General features: G+C 45.8%; 1 protein-coding gene and 1 long non-coding RNA gene across 2 annotated transcripts in view; one reads left to right on the top strand and one right to left on the bottom strand.

The window, feature by feature from the left end:
- Positions 1–20168, top strand: part of LOC135378401 (very long chain fatty acid elongase 7-like) — a 211751-nt gene that overhangs the window by 87422 nt on the left and 104161 nt on the right. The window lies entirely within an intron of this gene.
- Positions 8430–9148, bottom strand: LOC135401000 (uncharacterized). Its single transcript, XR_010424695.1, has 3 exons — positions 9070–9148; positions 8880–8942; positions 8430–8706 (listed from the first exon to the last, which is right to left on the bottom strand). It is a non-coding gene; the product is annotated as an uncharacterized LOC135401000 (long non-coding RNA).

The following is a 20168-nucleotide window of genomic DNA, read 5'->3' as shown; positions in this document are numbered from 1 at the left end:
AACTACATTGAATCCTATAACTTTTACTCGCGTTCCGGGGCCGGCGGTGGTACCTGCGTATTAGTTGAAAAAGATACCAGCAATTAATAATAACTAAACATAATCATATGCAGGTCCAATCACTTGTTCCTGCAAAGTCATCTGGAATGGAACTCGTATATTAACGTCAAATTAAAGAAATTTCGATAATACATACAACTTGGCAGAGGCGACTCTGGAGCTGAAACAAGAAATAACATTTAAACACTTTTTCATATTCATTATAATTTCTTACCATCTTCAAAAACGAATACTGGACTACTACTGCTAAACACTGAAAAAGACAACATTCATGAAAAAAAGAACTACAATGCGAAGCAAAAACTTACCGCTATGGTCAGACATTTTTGAAGTGAGATGGTAGAAGAAACTTTCACTTTTATGATGATGATTGGGATTTTTTTGGTGCAGCGACAACTGGGATCATAATGCGCCAAAACTCTGCTGTTGTTTAAAACAAATTTAACTTAAAAATAAACTGATTTGTTTAAAATCAAAAGGAATCGACAGGTGTGTAAATCATCACATAACATGAGATAACTAAGATATTACAATTCATTCACGATGCCTATATCTCTTAAAAATAGGAAAACCTCCTCGAAAGGGATGAGGGCCTCATCCCCTAGCAATAATGCGGGGTGAAAGGGGATACAGTACTTGTAGAGGATATGGAAATGACGTTGGCGATGTGTCACAAAGGAAGGGCAACTAATGAGTATGTGCAAAATGGAAAGGTCTGCGCCACAGTGTGCACACTCAGGTGCATCCTCTCCTCGCAAAAGGTACCCATGGGTCAAATGTGTGTGACCCAACCTTAACTGACTTGACAAAACCTCGTGTAGCCGGTTTTTAAATACTTGAACTGGGGCTCCAATTTGAGGTTTAACTGTGTGCAATTTGTTATCAGTTGGTCCAGACAGAAAGCTTGCTACTTCCTGCTGATGACCCTTTTCAAATCCAGCAGTAGATCAGGGAGAGGGATTTCAAAGGGAGTGGTGTCATGGCCATGGGCAGCGAGAGCTGCACTTTCAGCCCTCTCGTTGCCGCTTATACCGACATGACTGGGTACCCAACAAAGTTTCAAACTGTACCCTTTCTCATGTATGACATTTGCTAAGTGCTGCGCACGTTTGACTAAACGATTTTTGTGTGGCTTGATGTTACAAATGGCATGTATGGAACTCAGTGAGTCCGTGTATATAACAGACGACGTTATCCATCTTTCTACAATATGATTTAGTGCAACCATTATCGCGTACATTTCTGTGCTGAAAATTGTCAGAGTACTGCTCAAAGAATGCGATTTTGTACATTTTCCTGAAATCATGGTGCACGATAGTCCCGTACTAGTTTTTGGGGCATCCGTGTAAATATCAGTGTGTTCACCGAAGCCTTCCTTGAGGGTCTTAAATTCCTGCTGTATTTCCACACCAGGTCTCTCTTGTTTGTTAAATTTGGTTAACGAAGTATCATGTGCCACGGGTGTTCGCTATAGCGAACACTCGTGGCACATGATACTTCGTTAACCAAATTTACCCCCGCTACAGTCCCCAAAAATGCCCCTTCCTTATAAGGAAGGAGCATTTTTGGGGTCTGTAGCGGGGGTAGATTGTAGCTCTGCGTAAAAGTATAGTGCTCTACATCTTGTTGGAGCCGAATACTGTATACAGGTATAGCATTCGGTTTATTCATGAATAGCCATTTGGAACATGTACCCTCCAAACAGGGCAGCGCAGGATGCTGAGGGTAACCTTTAATTCTGAGCCCATACGATGCGCCAAGATAAAACCGTGGTCTTTATAGGGACCATTCATTTGCTTCAACATAAAGACTTTGGACTGGAGAAGTTCTGAAGGCTCCAAGGACCAGCCTTAATCCGAGGTGATTCACTGTGTCTAAGGCCTTCAGAACTGAGGGACGTGCAGACCCATACACAAAACATGCATAATCTAGCCCTGCACGGACAGTGGATATGTAAATGCTGTGGAGAGTTTTGCGGTCCGCTCCCCAAGACCTGTGAGAGAGGATTTTAAGCATTTGCGTTTCAAATCCTTCACATGGGGCAGGAAGGTCAGCTTTCTGTCAAAAATCAAACCAAGAAACTTATGTTGATACTGAACACAAATATCCTGGCCTTTCATTTGGAGTGATGGATCCGGAAAAAGACCTCTTATTCTGGAAAACGGTATGCAACAGTCTTGGTGGGTGAGAACTTGAACCCGTTTTCAGATGACCATTTGGTTAACCTGTTCATAGTCAGCTGGAGTCTTTCGCACACAGCAAGGTTAGAAGACGAACAGCATATTTGCAGATTGTCTACATACAAAGAATACGAGACGGATGGGGGTATAACACTGGCAAGTGACTTCATTTTGATTACAAATAGGGTGACGCTGAGAACGGCGCCCTGCGGGACACCATTCTCCTGTACGAAAGGCCTCGATAAAGTAGCGCCCAACTGAATTCTAAACAGTCGCCCCTGGAGGAAGTCTTTGACACAGCGAAACAGGCGACCACGCACTCCCAGAGAGTGGAGGTCCCTGAGAATACCATAATGCCATGCTGTGTCATAGACCTTCTCCCAATCATAAAAGATAGAAACACAGTGATGTTTCCTGATCAAAGCTTCCCTTATTATAATAATAATAATAATAATAATTTTATTTTTCTCATTCTATACACAATTGCAAAATACAGCAGGCCCGTCTAAGCCGAAAGGCTTGTTTCTAGGCGCAGATGATAATCAGTTGTTGAGTGTGCAACTTTAAACCCGCACTGAAAACTGTCAAGACATTGGTTTTGTTCCAGGTAGTACACAAGCAGATTGTTCACCATGCGCTCGAAGGTTTTTCCGAGACAGCTGGTAAGAGCAATTGGCCTGTAGCTTGATGGATCAGATTTATCTTTTCCTGGCTTCAAGAGAGGGATGACTGTTGCCAGTTTCCAGCTAGAAGGTAGCATGCCTTCTTGCCAGACCAGATTAAAGAAGTCCAAAAGACTGTCAAGGGAGGTGTCTGACAGATTCAATAGAAAAAAGGAGCCGACCAATGCTTGCAAATTGGGAGACCAATATAAGACAAAATGGGAAATAACCGAATGCGGGATAAGTCAAAGCGTTCGCGACACAGCAGTCGCACACTTTTACAATTTGAAAGAACCCATTAGAAGCAGTGTTCTTGTTCTTTATGGGGTGAGGAAGGTTAGCCATCCTGGTGGAGGCTTGCTATCCCCCCCCCCCCCCCCACACACACAAAAAGTGATGATGATAGTAATAATGATAAAAGAGAATAAAAAATTCGATAAACGAATAATAGAGGACGTGGAAGAAGGAGGAGGCAGAGTGTCCAGGCGAAGCTTGCAGAGGCACATCATGAAATACATCCAGGGCGACGACTGGGGGGCTTTGCCGATGGCCAACCATGCGTTTCTGTTCGGCAGAGGAAGTCGCTTCTCAGCGGGCCGCCAGTATTCCACATCGGTCCGCCGCGCTTGGGTGTGGCAAGGAAGTGGTTCGCCGAATGCTGGGCCTGTTGGTGCTTCGGACTGGGTGGCTGTGCCGTCTGGGGTTTTTCCTGGGTTTCCCTCAGATGTGTAATAGGCGTATGCCGGCACAGTTCCCCTGAAGTCGGCCCATGGACGCAGCTATCCTCCCCCCGAGCGGATTCCGCTCGGTCTTCCACTTCACCCTTTCCTCTCCTCCTCTCCACCACCTTTCCCTTCCCGAGAAACATGCCGCCTAATCAGGCAGGCAGACCTCTCGGGTTCCTCCCAACGACACTCCTCCTCCTCCTCCTCCTCGGACTGGGTGGAGGCCTCCGGCTCTTCGGTAACTGGGGGGCTCTGGGTAACATCCCTTTTCCGCTGGCATCGCTTGGTACATGGAGGAAAGAAAGCTAAGGAGGGAGCGGACCGTATTTCCTCGCTTGAACAAAGTGTGGCGGAAGCGCAGCGTGGGGTGTGGCGGAAGTGACGTTGCTTTTCATGAAGTACCAATGGAAGTTTGAGGGGCGCATGCACCCAGAGGCGACGCCATGTCTGTTTGTCAAACTATTGTCGGAGTGCGTAGCAGACGAACAGTGCATATATTTCAGTGATTTCACAGATTTTGTTTGTGTCAGCTTGAAACTGCGGCCCGTAACAGCGTTGTGTGCATTTTTCCTGAGGTAGTCAGTGTGACAGTCCGCTTCTTTGTTACCTTTCGAGTTGTGCATTTAGTTTAGTTCGGTAATAGAACAACACTGCATTTCACCAAATATTTGGCTCTGTTTAATTGCCTGCTCTGTCAAAGATTGATGGTTTCTTTCAAATTATAAACGTCATATAAAATGTTGTGGTGAGATACCGACTCCAAAGAACGTCCCTTCGAGGCGGGAGATGTGATACAATATACGATACAATATTTGGCTCTCACGTTCGCACACCTCGGCGAAGACAAAAGTTTAGTGAGTAAATAGATTTGGCACACGAAACAAAGAGAGTAAGGAGTAAAAGGGACACATTCACTGGTGACTTGACTCACGTAGCCTTGGCTTGCAGGAATAACACGCTACTATGGTGGTACAGTCACTGTCCCTTAAATTGAGTCAATTTTGTGAACATCTGGCGTACCCTAGAGACGTGCAGGTTTCGTGACACCTCCTTGCTTGCGTGATGTAGTCTTACGTTTATATATCTTTGCGCAATTGCTCTGATCAGGTGAACAAGGTGGTTGTCCATTGGTGACATCTCGAACATGTGCTCATGGACAGATGGAAAGAGCTCCTTGTCCTTGAGGTCCTGAACTACTTCACTGATCATAACTTGCACAATATTTTTCTTTGCTAGCTCATTGCGGGCCATGACAATACGAAGAGCCTGCTCGCATTTTCTTGTGATCCTGAGTACGCCCTCAGATGGGTACAGCAGCCCTCCTCTGCTTTTGCGACGAATCAGTGAATATGCTGGCAGCTCAGTGGATGTTGCAGTGAGAACGTCGGAACAGGTGCTACACAGCAATGATCGTTGTAAGTGGCGTACAACAAATCCTGCGATGTATGTGACGGCTCGTCCTGCAATATCAGTTATCCTGCCTGGGTCAGGGCAGTAATCATGATCAAGTTCACTGGCTCCCGATGCTTCTTCAGAATTGGATAGCAGTTGTCTTCGCGGTGCGGTAATGTTGATCACTTCCTCAGGTGAGGGCATCGTTGCACTTGTGACACTCAGGATGGATACAGATTCTAGTGGTAAACAGTTCCCTGTCGTTACATCTCTTATTTCATTCTGAATTATCATCCGCTTAAATGCAGCGCAGAACTGCCGTGCATTTGGATTGTCATTTTGCCTTCCATATGACCTAATTGCACCGAAGAACAACTCCAAATGGTCCTGGCATATCTTGTGTGCTGGTATGTATTTCAGCATGTTCTTCCTAATTACTGTTTCTTCATATAAATCCAGCAGACTTTTCATGGAGATTTTGAATCCTAAAAATCCAGTTTTTCGGTTTGTGTTGAGCAGCATTGGGCCATTTCTGTACTCCCTCAGCTCCGATAAGTACTGGTCAACTATGTTAAATAGGCCTCTTACTCTGTTGACGTTGTCGCTGGTTACGGGCTTCTTCCAATGCTTCTGATGAATGCTTCGGGAATTGAGCACATCGAATATGTCATTGATGTGCCGCAGGAATTGCTCCGTTGCTTCCGATCCCACAAAACCTTCCACATGGCTGGTGCGGCACTCGGCCAAAGCGTCTGCTACTGAGGCACTCATGACCTGTGCTGCCAAGCTCACTTTCATGGGTTGTTTGTGCCAATTAATGTGGGCTGCTCGCAAACGATTTGCTAGGTGGAGGCCTTGGTCCCTTTGTATTTGGTGCAACTTGTCTATGAAGTGCCATGCTATCATCTTGCCATTTGGATCTATGAAGGCCTTCTTATCACACAGTGTATTTCTAACCAGCTTGAGCATATGACAAGGGTCCATGAATGCTGCAATTGGCTGGTTGGTGCATGGATGAGGAAATGTTGTCTTTAGTCTCTCTGTATTACTGAAATCACAACCAAGGCTCCGGAACATGGCAAAGTTTGCAGGTGCACCATCACAGGTAAGCGAAACAATGGTTGCCCCACTATCGTGTGCCTGAACGAGAGCTTGGGAGACTAGACTGGAGCGTTGTTCACCATCAAGGCCGTCGACGAGAAAGTAGCCTACTGGCAACTTCCATCGTCCATTTATTGCTACAACCATAATTACGAATGCTGCTTTAGCCAGTGGCAAACAATCTCCTTCTGTGCCTGTACCCATGTCCACGTACCCTTGGAATTTCTTCCCATCCCACTCGAGCTGCTGACGAATGGACATCTCATCAACCATCATGCTGCACGTGGTGGCAATTCCATGTTCTGTATTAGCTTGTACTTTCATTTTGAGTGCTGCTAATGCTTCCTTTGAAAAGCCTGGTTTCCCATCTACAGTCTGGTACCACTTTGCAAGTGTCTTAGGATGTGGCAGACAAGTGTCAAAGACACTCCGGACATAGTTGTATGCTCGTGGGGAGTAAACGTGAAGTGTCAGTGCGAATGCTCTGAGCTCAGGAGAATACTGCTTTGGCAAAGGTTTTCCTTTAGATTTTGCAATTTGTCTCTTCAAAAGTTGCTGATTGGCTGCTCCCAAGTTTTCCAGAATGGTGGCACTTTCTTCAAGCAATATGTTTTGTCTCTTCAAGTCTCTGATTACATCTTTCAGTAGAGCGTTACGCTTCTTAAGTCTACGTTGAGCCTGCTGTAGTCTCTTTATCTGTTTTCTGCTCTTTGTTTGCTGTTGTGTGTACCACTTCACTCTGGCTCTAAGAAATGCCTTCTCTGGGGTGTCGACATGGGGGATAGCCTAGGATAACAACATAGAGAACTTTGTTCGTTGGAATTTGGATTCATATTCCTTTAATGTACCCTGCAGTAACTACAGAGTAGTGGCACCTAGAATGCAGTAGAAACAAGTTTCAGAGTACATCAAGCTTTTCCCTTTGCTCTTCCAACAGCTATTGGTCAAATCCAGTCGCACGACCATTCCCTGGAGCGTAAACAGGGAAGGCAAGAAAAGAAGTTCATGTAACTCAGTATGGCCAATAGTCGTCCAAGTGACACAATGCAGATGTTCACAACAAGACCTGATAAGACTGGCCTCATCATACATGGGAAGTAAAATATCAAATAGTGCATTATCACGCAGCAAAGGCGAGACAAGCTAAGTGGTTATCAGTACTCTGGAACCTGCTTCTCTGGGAGTTACTGGAACCCATTAAGTAGATGCACAGCTACCACTTGTTCCACATAATCAATCAATCAATCAATCCACATATAGAGGGTGTTTCATTTAAGGTACACCCCACCTTTAAGAAATGATGGTGCACCTCATCAGTATGGGACCACTTACGTGATGTTGCACGTAACCTGAACTGATTCTATGTATTTTTTGTTTTGCAATTCACGAAACTCATTTTGTAACTTTCATTATAATGATTATAGTGGAAGTATCAATGCTGATGTATTTGATGGTGACACGAGACAGTGAATACCTATGGAGGCACCTTGCTGCCATTTACAAGTCGTGTTTCTCCTGGGTCCCAAGAAATGCACGTGGACTTCTGAGAGTACCACGTAAACTGGCTCAGCCATGTGATAAGTGAAATTACTTGCTCAATACAATTGTGAAGATGAATGTTAGGTTCACTGTCTCTGTCTTATGCTTCTCCAGAAATATCGGCAGGTAAAAGGCACAGTAAAGTGCCTGCCCAGAGCAAAATACAGTGATGCACTCGTGGTTGCAGGATACTATGCTATTTCTGAGCGTAGAAAGAGTGTCACAGGCTTCCTCATGCTACTGTAAAACCCTTCATTTTCGCACCTCAATTGTTCGCAAATGGGCCACAACAGGTAATTTTGCGGACTCCAGATTTCACACATTTAGTATTTTTCTGAATGTATGATATGTTCGCGAACTTTGCAAAAATTTTGGTTGCGTGCAAATAAAGGGTTTTACAGTTACTTGCATGAGTTCCCAAGGGAGCAGAAACACAGAATCTTCCAGTAAATTCATTTATTGATTCCATATTCATACATGCACAGAACAGTCATCAAGACGGCTATAGTTAGTGTAGAAAAGAATCAACCATGCAAATCACAACAATGTTGGCATGCTATGAACACACTCAGCACAATTAACAGTTGCTGGCTAAGTGTGTTACCTTCATGCAATACATTTTGGCCAGAAGTATTCAGGATATATTATTTGAAATTCAGTGCAAACATCAAGTTTTATACTTGCATGCTTAAATTTATGAATCTCGGGATAAACGATTACACCCACTACTAAGGTTAGGGATAAAAAGCTGGGCTTATTATTGTTGCGAATCGAATTCGCAACAATAACAACAAGTTAGAGATAACTGTCTATAGTTTCATGCTAATTGCTTGGTTTGGTGAAACAAGGCTGAAATTATAATCTGTATATGACGACTAGAACAGGGTATAGAAATAGAGATTTCAGTTTTACCCCAAAACCTCAGGCCATAATTAAGTTAATACCATGACAGCTTATGTGGTCTGATGCCGCAAGTCTTACCAATCGGGACTGGGAACTTGTCCTAGGCTGCACAGGTTCAGCAGCTTCTTGAATAGTCCACTGAAACTGGAGCAAATATAAGGCAAATCATTAGTCTAGTAGATATTGAAACATTACACAAGGTTTATCCTGTTGTAAAAAAAAAGAAAAAAAACTTGCATGACTGTAATCACTGAAAAAAGCATTACTATGCTCTAATAATAACTGTACCATACCATGAGCAAGCAAACCTAACATACATCCATATCTTGGTCTGTGGGAGGGCTATACGGTTCCTGTGGTGACCGAAACCCTGTGCTTTCCTGTAATGTGACAGACATCCAATGAAGTAAGTATGTATTGCCACTGATGTGAAATGCCACACTACAAAATTCTAAGGAGGGTGGCAGAGCAGCAGCATATAGCACAGAGTATGCAAACATAACATACGTCTGTGTCTTGGTCTGTGGGAGGGCTATATGGTTAACCTGGCGATTGGAACCCTGTGCTGCCCTGCAATGTAACACATGTCCATGATAACTAAGTAGGTACCGTCACTGATGTTGAGTTCCACATTCTAGAACACTACAAAGGGTACTATGAGCAGCACACCACGGGGTATTCAATTCACAAACAAAATAGTGTGTAGCAGAACAAAAATTAATGAGAGAAGAACGCTGTGGAAAAGTAGCCCAGTACCATGTCATCCGTGCTCACAAGTGGGTCCCAGAGGAGGCCAGGAGTCCCCTACAAATACAATATTGTCTTCCCTCAATAAACATTTATATGTTCTGAAATAAGCTAAGATATTCAGCAACTTTACATACAAGTACCATGATGAACACATGTTGCTACGTAATTGCTTGTGTGACACAATAGCAATTTACAGCGGCCTAATTCTTTGTGTACACTTGCCTGGTCATCAGTGGGCCCAACATGTGCAAAAGGAGGTGCCATGCATTGCACGCCACTGGGCAGAGCAGCTGCTGCCGACTGAAAATTGAAAATTGCACATGGAGTATTGCTGGTTTTGTTCCTTTGCACCCACACGTCCATGCTCCAAGCATTACCGTTTCCCCAGCATCTGTTGGCAGCTCAGTTCCAATCATGGCAGGTTCCAAGAGGAGATCACCAGGCCCCTGTAAATGCTCCTGGTAACTCTCAGCATGTGACGTGATAATTTCAGCTACCCCAGTATAGTTACCTGAATGTCGCTCTGCTCCACATGCACAGCCAGATGACGCATGTCACTCGGTAGAGAAGCTGCCGACGACTGAAAATTGAAAATCACGCTCAGGGACTTACTGATATCAAAACAAAAGTAATGAAAAGCACATTTCCACAACTTCATCTGAACCTTGCAGACAGTTAACATTGTCGTATACCTAGAGAGTATGTGTACCAGTGGTATAACCACAACCAGATGTTGGGGGTGCACTTAACTCAGCCCGTCTACATCTGCTAGGCTAACCCATGCAAATCGTGGAAGTTTAATGAGAAAGTGCATAGCATACATATTGGTGGGGGAAGGGCAGGTAAAGGGGTCTGGCCCCTTACTTCGATGGTGGCTGCACAACTGGTGTGTACGTATTAGAACCTCCTGCCATTATCCGTTCCTTGTAATCACATATGTCCAGGGGCGAATTTAAGAGTCCGTCATGGGGGGGGTCTGAAAGGGATTTTGTGCTTTGTGGCACAGTATCATCCAGCAGTTTTTACACAGGGAACACAGCTGTATTGGGGGGGTGGGGAGGAGGCAGTCCCCTCCCTAAATCCACGCCTGCATATGTCCCAAGCATTACCACTTTTTCGACGCTTGTTGATGGCTCAGTTCCCACCACTGCATATTCCCAGAGGGGTTCAGTAGGTTCCTGCAAATGTAAAATTATGTTCCTATGTATTAGCATTTGTTCAAAGAAAACTAAAGATAAATGGTAAGACAAAGGGTGGAGGTGCTCTGGCTAGTTTTTGGCATGTGACACAGTGATAATTTACAGCTGCCACATTCTGATTACCTGAATGCTGCTGTGCTCCACGTGCACAGGCAGAACTGCTTGATGGGGAATGGGGCTGGGAGGAGAAGCTGTTGTTGACTGAAAGTAAAAAAATTCGACCAGGAGTAATATTGACACCATTGAAAGTAATCAGAGGTATACTTTGGGTGCCCGATTTGAGCCTTGCAGATAATCAGAAGCATCTTGTAGTCAAAAATGTTTTTTCGTTAGGAGACACTATAATCTCCCATTACCCGCGTGCATATTACATGGTGCGTGCTCTTATTTGAAAAGCAACACCGCACGAAGAGGGTTGTAAAGGAAAATAAAATAGCACCTTGTAACAACTACTGCAAACATGGCATGTGGTTTTCTTCATTGTTCTGTTTGTGAAGCGCTTTGTTTTCCAATAAAGGCTGACACCCTGTATTGCTATTGAAAGTGTTACCAATTCTTCACGACCTACTTACGGCTCATTCATGACCACATCTACAAAACAGGAAAGCCATATGTTGCACACAGCTTGATTGATAATACCGATATGGTTATTTCCGTGTCTTGCTGCGTTCCTACCTGACCGATGTCCACAGTTTCAGAACCAGACGCTGAGCATGCAGCAGAGCTCGATGCTGATGCCGGATACGGCGATGCAGAGTGGCTGCGTGACGGTGTGACGGGCTGAAAGTATAGCGTCGTTAGATGTGAACTTCATGCATTGTTAACACGAAACTCTTGTCCTTATTTCTGACTGATAGGCGACAGTCGGAACGGCATCGTCTCGCAAACGAACAGAGCTCAACGAGGTTCGGTCAATATGCTCTTCTCGAAAGTGCAAAGAACATATGGAGCTGTACTTTGACGGCTCACGGTCGGGAGGGTAGCCTAAGGCGTGAAGCCAGGCGGCACGACGCTGCTGATTTTTCGGGATCCTACACGAGAAACGATGAGGTTACTTAAAGGCCCGCATTTTCTGCGGTTTCAAGCAAATGTCACTCACCTGTGAAAAGTGACACCTTCCAGTCTTCGACCTGAGTGATTCTTGCAGCCGGGTACGAAACAGCTCGGCATGCTGGCGAGACTGCATGCACTTTCGGTTCGCTGCTTCAACCGGACACTCAAAACGAGACAACTGAGACGGCCGTGTTGCAACGCAAACGATTGAAGAGCGGCCGGCGCGGCGCCAATGTTTACAATATCACTACGCGGGCGAGGAGACGGAGAGGTGAGAGAGGAGGCTTGCTTGACCAACCATAGCCTCCTATATTTGAGAATGCCTGTTCAACGGCGCCGAGATCAAAGAGCACCGCCCGTCCAATCCGTTTCCGGCGCCCACCGCAAGGGGCGCTGCCTCCCTAGGATACTGCGCTGCGATTGCCATGCTTTTCTATGAGCGATGTTGCATCGCGAAACTAATTTTATGTGGCATATTTTCGACATTTTAATACTGCAACGCGAACTAGGGCTTACGATAATTGGTTGGGAAGTTGATAATAGAAAAAAAAAAATAAGCGCTAGGTTATTTTCGAGGGTGTTTAGTGATGAAAGGCGCAAACGTCGGAGCCGCAAAAAATATCCATTTCCGGCAGTAAGATGTTTCACGTCGAATTGTTGATGATTATGATGATGATTAGGATTTTTATGGCGCATCGACAACTATGGCCAACGTCGAATTGTAGCTGACGTTATGAAGCAGGGGAGATTATGTGAACATGTTGTATTGTGACTAGGGAGTGAAAAGGGCTGATGATGACGGATTTTAGTATGGATGCCCCGGGATCTGAGCGAGCTTCGAATGCACAGATCATCATAGTGCAGTGGTGTAGATTATATACGCACAGAATGTGCGACGCAAAAACAGTGACGGTAAAAATACAAGCAAACAAAATACAGACAAATTATTTATTCGGTTATATATATTCGGGTTACACTTCGCCCCGCTTGTTATCGCATCTCTTCATAGTTTTAGTGCCTTCGGTGAGAGGGGCTTGGGATGCGAAAAAGTTTGCCATGTCATTCTTGTTAGTTACTCCGAGAGCAAAATTTGTGAACAGTGTGCGGAAAAACTTGGTAAGCAAAGCTTCCAGAAGCTGCCGGCTATGTCAAGGAACAGAGCATTTTAATACTTCCCGCTCATTGCTAGCATCACTTGAATGTAGATTTTCAAGCAATGTATTTGTTTTCCAATGTATTACCTTCCTCGTAATGCTTTCTATGCCGGAAGCATTTTAAATAAAAATGAATAAATAATCTCATGGTGGTGGAAAGCAAAAAGTACAAGAATAAAATAAAGCCGTTTGCAATGCTGCCAATGCATGCTCACGTATGTGTGCTTTATGTGTGCCTCGTGGCCGGGAACGCGTAGCCGCGAAAGCTTGGCCACGAACAGGTCCGCTATCGTTCGTATGGCACATCCTCTGGCAGAGAAGCGCATTTGCATGTTGAAGCCGTTGTCATGAAGTTAAGTCTTGTGAAAAGAAGTACTTGCTTTAGGAGATTTAAAATGATTTAGCCAAACGATGTCCCGAGTTCCGGACGATGAGCAACCGCGGTATTTTGATCACCCGCTTCTCCTTTTTTTTTTTTTTTTTGTCCGGCGCACAATAACTGCACCTTGACGTAGCGGAAGATGCTGGTACAAGAGGGCACGACAGCAAGCAGCCTGCTTCTTTGAAACGATCAGCTTTATTATATTTCTTGAAAGAAATAAAGAGATTGAAAGAAAGAAATAAAGAAATCAAAGCGCGGAGTTAACACCATTTCGTAATTCCTGGAGTAGTTCGTTACAATAATGTGTACACATGTACGCATGCAACAGCAGCTGTCAAACCTGTAGGCCACGTATTTGCGCATACAGTTCAAAGCAAGACGCAACTGCAATTTTACATAATGTGATGAAAAATACACATATGACACCAAGAGCGCCGGCAGCGTTGGGTTCTCCACTTTTCAATGAGGTTTTTGCGCAGCTCAGAATCAATATCCCGAGCAGTCGAATTTCTTAAAAAATACCTGATTTAATATTAATAGATTTCCCAATCATCCATCCCAGTAGTGGCAGTCGTCAACGCATATTACTACTAATTGCGCGAGCGCTCCATAGCATTTGCATTGAGGAGAACCCTAGGATGCGAGTGCCCCAAGCGGCGCGGTGCAGAGGAGGATAGGGGAGGAGGTTGAACGGGCGCTTGGAGGAGGAGGAGTGTCGTTGGGAGGAACCCGAGAGGTCTGCCTGCCTGATTAGGCGGCATGTTTCTCGGGTAGGGAAAGGTGGTGGAGAGGAGAAGAGGAAAGGGTGAAGTGGAAGACCGAGCGGAATCCGCTCGGGGGGAGGATAGCTGCGTCCATGGGCCGACTTCAGGGGAACTGTGCCGGCATACGCCTATTACACATCTGAGGGAAACCCAGGAAAAACCCCAGACGGCACAGCCGGCCTGCGGATTCGAACCGCGGACCTCCCAGTCTCCAAGCGCACGCGTTACCGCTGCGCCACCGGAACGGGCGCTTCGAGGCGAATGAGCAGGCATTCTCAAATATAGGAGGCTATGCCAAGCCAGTGTTGCGGATTTGAATCCACGGATTTGATTTAAATCCGGATTTAAATCCACCGGAGGGCTGGCGGATTTGATTTGCGATTTGATTTGCGCAAAAAAATATGGGCAGGATTTGGATTTGGATTGAATCGCATTTTCCACTAATGATTTGGATTTGGATTCAATCGCATATTCCAGGTATGATTTGGATTTGGATTCAATCGAATTTTCCACGAATGATTTGGATTTGGATTCAATCGCCCCTTTTTCAGCGGATTTGCGCGTGGATTTCGCCAAGCGCCCTCACAAGGTGCATGGATTTGATATTGAGCGAAGCGCCGTTTCGCATTCTACGCGAATTGATGTGACCTTGTCTGGTATCTGCACACGCACTAGCGGCGTCCTCTCTCCAGAGCGACAGGAGTAGCCGTTTTGTTCCAGTCACTTCCCCTCACCGCACCGAGGGAACACCAGGTGCAGTTCTTTGAACGCAGTTAACATTATTCTGTCGATTGGACGACATCTTTCCCGTGGACCTACCGTCTGAGTCTTCAAGCACGACCCATTTCAAGCTTGCCAAATCATGTCGCGAAATTCTTGGTCTTCGCCATCATATTGAACGCATATAGGTACACGCATTCATGTCAAACAAAGTAAAAACGAACAATAAATATAGCACGTCCTATCATGTCGTGATTTCGGGAAGGCAAGCCTTTCCTACTCCCACGGACAATCATGGCAAGATGTGCCACTCTTCCTCGCATACCCTTTTTTTTCCTTGGTTACAACAGTCTGTACTGCGCGAGGAAAATTTTTACAAAGCCCCGAAACGTCAGCATTAAAATAGACATGTTTAGTATAAGAATTCGTAACATGTCCCACGATTTATTAACAATCCATTTAGTTGTGACCCCCAAGGTATAGTAACCAACGACCTGTGGTCTTTTGAGTACTGATGGTAGAAATCGACGCAGGCGTGTGTTTTTGGGCGTAGCTGAGCGTAGGCCCGCGATAGGAATTCCTTCACTCAGGCGTGTTCGCCCGGTGCTAAATGACGAGGAGGTTCCTGACCCAAAATCCGCTTTTGGGAAGGTGTACCATACCTACCAACTCCACACTGTTCATGCCCCGTGAAGCCCGAGTCAACACCAACACGATACGTGATGATGGAGATGGAGGTTGTGCACCGCCCCTCCCAGAGTGAGACAGTCATCTACGATTCAATACACTTTTGTCAGTGTCACTTTTTCTAATTTGGTGTAACAGAAAAATTTTAGGGCATTTAACGAATTACGTGTTGGCAATGCAACAGGAAGTGCGGCTGATTTTCGATAAAGTTTTACTATTTTCTTTCTGGATGCCTTCAACTCAACTCCCATCATTCATTCATTACATGTATTTTCGTTGGGCTTCCCTTTGTGCCCCTCTTCCACTGGCATTGCGCAATTCCGCGCGGCAGAGTGATCAGGTGGTGGTGGTGGTGGTGATGGTGAAAGGGCTTGCCGTTGTCGGCCTCACGTATGTGGGCAACGTCACGACTGACGCCCTGGGGAAATGTGCGTCCTGGGTCGGCAGAGTGATCAGCTGTCGGCTACGCGCCGGCGAGGAGAGCCGTCTGAGCCAATGGGGAATTAAATGACGGAGGACGAGTTTTTTTCGTGAGGAGGAATCTAATGTTATCACACTGCAGGCCGACGCAGCTCTGGGCTCGGGCAATGCTCGGGACTGCCTAGCTCTGGGGGAAGTACTCATGCCCTCCAACACGCGGCCGGTGTTAGCTTCCAGGTAATCGTACGGCGGCTGGTCGCGCGTGAAATACAACATCCACATTCAACGATCCCAACGATCCGAAATGGCTGCGCGTCTTCAACCTTTAAGAGGGAGCACGCTCGGCATGCCCGTTGCCCGCACGGGGCGTGCGAACGCTAGAGGTGACACAGTGAGGTCGCCTTCTGTCCACTCTTGGGTAGTTCCATTTTAAATCGACAAGGGAGGGAAATTGACAATTTTTAATTTCCATGAAAAATATATGTTAAATAGCATATCGATTGATGACAAATGCAACAATTTCGAGCTCCATCCGATGAACTGTTTCCGATATGGAGGGGCGGAAGGTTGCGGCGGCGAATGTTGGTTCGAATTTTTTTTCCCAACTTTGACCTCATAGCAACGCGCATCTTGTTTTACCACATCCTTCAAATTTGGCTGGCAAAAACTATGGGTTCAAAACAGCACGCGGAAAAAGTCCCGTGACTCCTACTTTAAAGGGGCTCTACGAAAAAATTCCCGAACACAGCATTTCCGGCAAAAAATGTACGATTTCGAACCTTTATTGTTCGTGAGCGAGTACACGCATCCCCTTGAAGTTAGATTCATTAGAACCGCTAACTCATTCTCTATCGATTGGTATAGATATCACTTATATAGCTGCTGTGGTAGAGCGAGCAGACGGCTGTAAGTAGAAGCAACTCGCCAAATTGCTCCCCCAATCGCCCCTCTCCAAAACGTCAGTTTATACATTGAATTTTTCTCTCCCCCTCCCACACTACGCGCTCCGACAAAGAAACCGCCCCCCCCCCCCCAAACCGAGCGTCTGGATCCGCCCCTGATACAGGCTCATACGTGGTAACTGATAGTCTGGTACACGCCGAGCAGGCGTAACCGAAAATGTCTTTCTAAACTCAAAAGTTTATGTCCTAAAATATGAATACAATTTTGGCCAGCGGATTGATAGGTTCGCCCTTTATATCCTCGTCAATCAGACGAAATTTATTGCTCTTTGTGCCACGTCACGCTGTTATTTAAGCGTTGTTTAGTGAATACGTGCAGTATTAGTAATTTGTAGACACGGTTATAGGCCTAGTAATGCTACTGCACAAATTTTGGCTCCGGGATTTGTCAAAAGATTCGATAAATCCGGATTTAAAAGCGGATTTGATTTAGGTCCGGAAAAACAAATCCGGATTTAAAACGATTTGATTTAACGTGTCAAAATTAAATCCGGACTTGATTTGGATTTGATTTACTACCTTCAGAAAAAATGCGGATTTGATTTAAATCCGATTTCAGCGGCCAAATCCGCGACACTGATGCCAACCATAGACATGGCTGCCGGGGAACCCCCTCCCCGTCCTCCGCCGTCCCGTTCGGCGAGACACACTCCCTCCTTAGGTTTCTTTCCTCCATGGCTTGGTACGTCGTAGGGGTTCCGGGGCAGCCGGCGTTGACGGCTGTGCTGCGTGGCGCTCGCTGATTTATCCGGGCGCTCCCCGAAGAGGTACTTCTTTCTTCGTTGAAGGGCTGTCTTTCTTGTTGGGCAGCCCCCATAGGTCGCAGCGTGACGACCACCGCAGTTAGCGCATTTTGTCCGCGTAGGGTTTGGGCAAGTCTTGTGGGAGTGGTGTGCACTCCAGCGCTTGCAACGCACTTCACTTTTACATTTTTTTTTTAATTCCGTGTTAGCGCCGCGAAGCAACTGTGGCTATGAGCGGCGTACAGATGTGGACAGATGGAGAGAGGACAGCAGGAAGGAGTGGGGGACAGGGGTGTTAGTATGCGTCCTGGGCCGACTTCAAGGGGAACTGTGCCAACATTCGTCTAGAAAGTCTTCGGAAAACCCAGGGAAAACCTCAGACAGCACAGCCGGTGACAGGATTCGAACCCGTGTCACCTCCCAGTCTCGACGTGGAAAGCGATCACTCTAACCACTATGCCACGGGAGCTGGTTTCACTTTTACAGTGCCGGGCGATATGCCCGTACCTTTGGCAGTTGAAACACTGGGTGAGGGGGACGTGGTCGTTGACATTGGAACTGTTCAACCCCAGTATTATGCTGCCAGGCATGAGCACATCCTGTCGAAAAGTCAGCAAAACGTTGCTGGTAGCGATCTTGTCCAGGGCGCCGTCCCGTCCCGGTCGGTAGCGAAACAGGCGTTGGACTTCTACGACGCCATCCGGGCGTAGGAAATCTAGCAACTGATTGTCACTAGGTCTGCCATGCCGCTGATTCGGCCGATGTTCCGCTTATATGACAGAGGAACATGGCATGTGACCTGTAGCCCAGCGATGGTTTCAATAGTGCAGATAGCCTTTGCAGCAGTAGGGTCCGTGACGCTCAGTACCATATGGTACCGTCGGCGTGTATGTTTTGGCGCAGTACTCGTGCGTCAGTCACCGCACGCACGTCTTCCACGATGCGGTTTGGATTCGCTTGGAGTAGCGATTCGAAGGGGTTCACTGGCCGGATGGTAACAGGAATGCCGGACTTACGTCCTTTCTTGTGGAGAAACGGGGAAGCACCGTCCTCGTCCATTCTGTGGGTGCAGGTGTCGTCGTCGGCCGGGCTTGTGGTCGTTCGCTGAGGCTCATTGTGCCGCTGGCGTTTGCACGCCGAGGATTCCGGGCAGGGAAAAGTCCCCTCCTTGATGGACTCAGGACTGGAGGTGGAGCTCTGAAAAGAGCTGTTAGATTCCTTCACCGCTTTCCCCGAAAGTTGAGGTAGCATGGCAGTGCATCTGCGCAGGCGGCGGGGGAAGACGTGGAAAAAAGCGGAAATAAGTGGCGACAGGTAAATGGCTTGTCAAGTCCTAAAAAATAAAACAGCGGAGAGCGTTATACTTGTATTCAGTCGCAAACATGTCACTGGTCAACGTAGTCCACGCTCCAATCCGAGTTGGTTTTGAAGGGGTGTGTGAGCTTTTTCAAACCCCGCCCACCCAAATTTCTATACAATCATGCGAGAATCAATTGTTCTATCCTGTATCGACAATTACCGGCGGCGAATCTACGATTGAATTGAATATAAGCAACCTATCTGATCTCTATGCAGATATTGAGAGGCGATGGGAGTGATCCATATATAAGAATGGCAGATGGTGTAGTCAATGATGTTGTATTCCCCGTGAATAACTTGGGAGCTGCAATGTTTAAGTATATTAATGTATATATAAAATCAGCGATTAGTATCATCAAATTGTCTGAATTCCTATCGATGTATGCTGGATACTTTGCTCCACACAAACACACATCTTCAGAGAACAGTAGATGATTGTGGTTTGTATATTTATGATTCATGTGAATATAGTGCAGATGATCCAAATTCGGGAGTTGCTAAAGAACTCATTTCTAGAACAAGGGGTGGCAAAAGTTGTCATGCGTGTTAATACATATTTGACAGATGAAATTAAGCTATTATTACCGGGATTGGATGTTAGGGTATCTACCGTGCACACTAGCGACATGCATCGCTTATTGACTGGCCCAAGAGAAATGCATCAACACCAAATCAAGATACACAATGCAGTACGTAAAGTCAAAGTCAGTAACTCAACTTTCCTCTCTCACCAGTCTATATTAAAGAAACATCCAGCATGTTATACTATGCGAGGCTTAGAGAGCAAGATTAAGACATTGACTGCTGGCTCAGTGGACGGAATTTTTGACAATCTATACACCGATCGGATTCCAGATCGAATCTCAATGGTTATGACACGGAGCGATGCCTATCAGGGCGACTTCAAACTGAGTCCATTCAATTTTGAGCATTTCAATGTAAGATTAGTAACACTAACAGTTGATGGACATCGAAAACAGCTGTCATACGATTGGGACAACGATCTATGCAGAGGAAGCTATTATGAATTCCTATCTCTACTGAATGATAGAAGCGTCGAGCTACGTTATCAGAATTATAAAACTAATTCATTTATCTTGCATTGGAACCTCAGTGCAGACGAGTCCGTGTGTGGCTACTTTAATCCGATACGTAATGCAAATTGTAGAATTGAACTCAAATTTTCAAAACCATTGCCTCACGCAGTGTCGGTTATACTTACAAGTGAGAACCCCAAGATACTGACAGTCAATGCCAACCTTGCAGTTCACTTGGATTAAATCATGGATGTTCTAGATCTTGAATTATTGTTTTCAATTGACCCTCAAACTGTGAGAGTGTATCGAGGAACCTATGCTGTCGACAGAGTTTCGCCACTTCAAGAAGGTTTCATTGTCATTAATACGCATCCAC

Source organism: Ornithodoros turicata, chromosome 1 (assembly GCF_037126465.1).
Source record: "Ornithodoros turicata isolate Travis chromosome 1, ASM3712646v1, whole genome shotgun sequence".
In the NCBI taxonomy this organism is placed as follows: domain Eukaryota; kingdom Metazoa; phylum Arthropoda; class Arachnida; order Ixodida; family Argasidae; genus Ornithodoros; species Ornithodoros turicata.
This window is presented reverse-complemented; position numbering and strand designations above follow the sequence as displayed.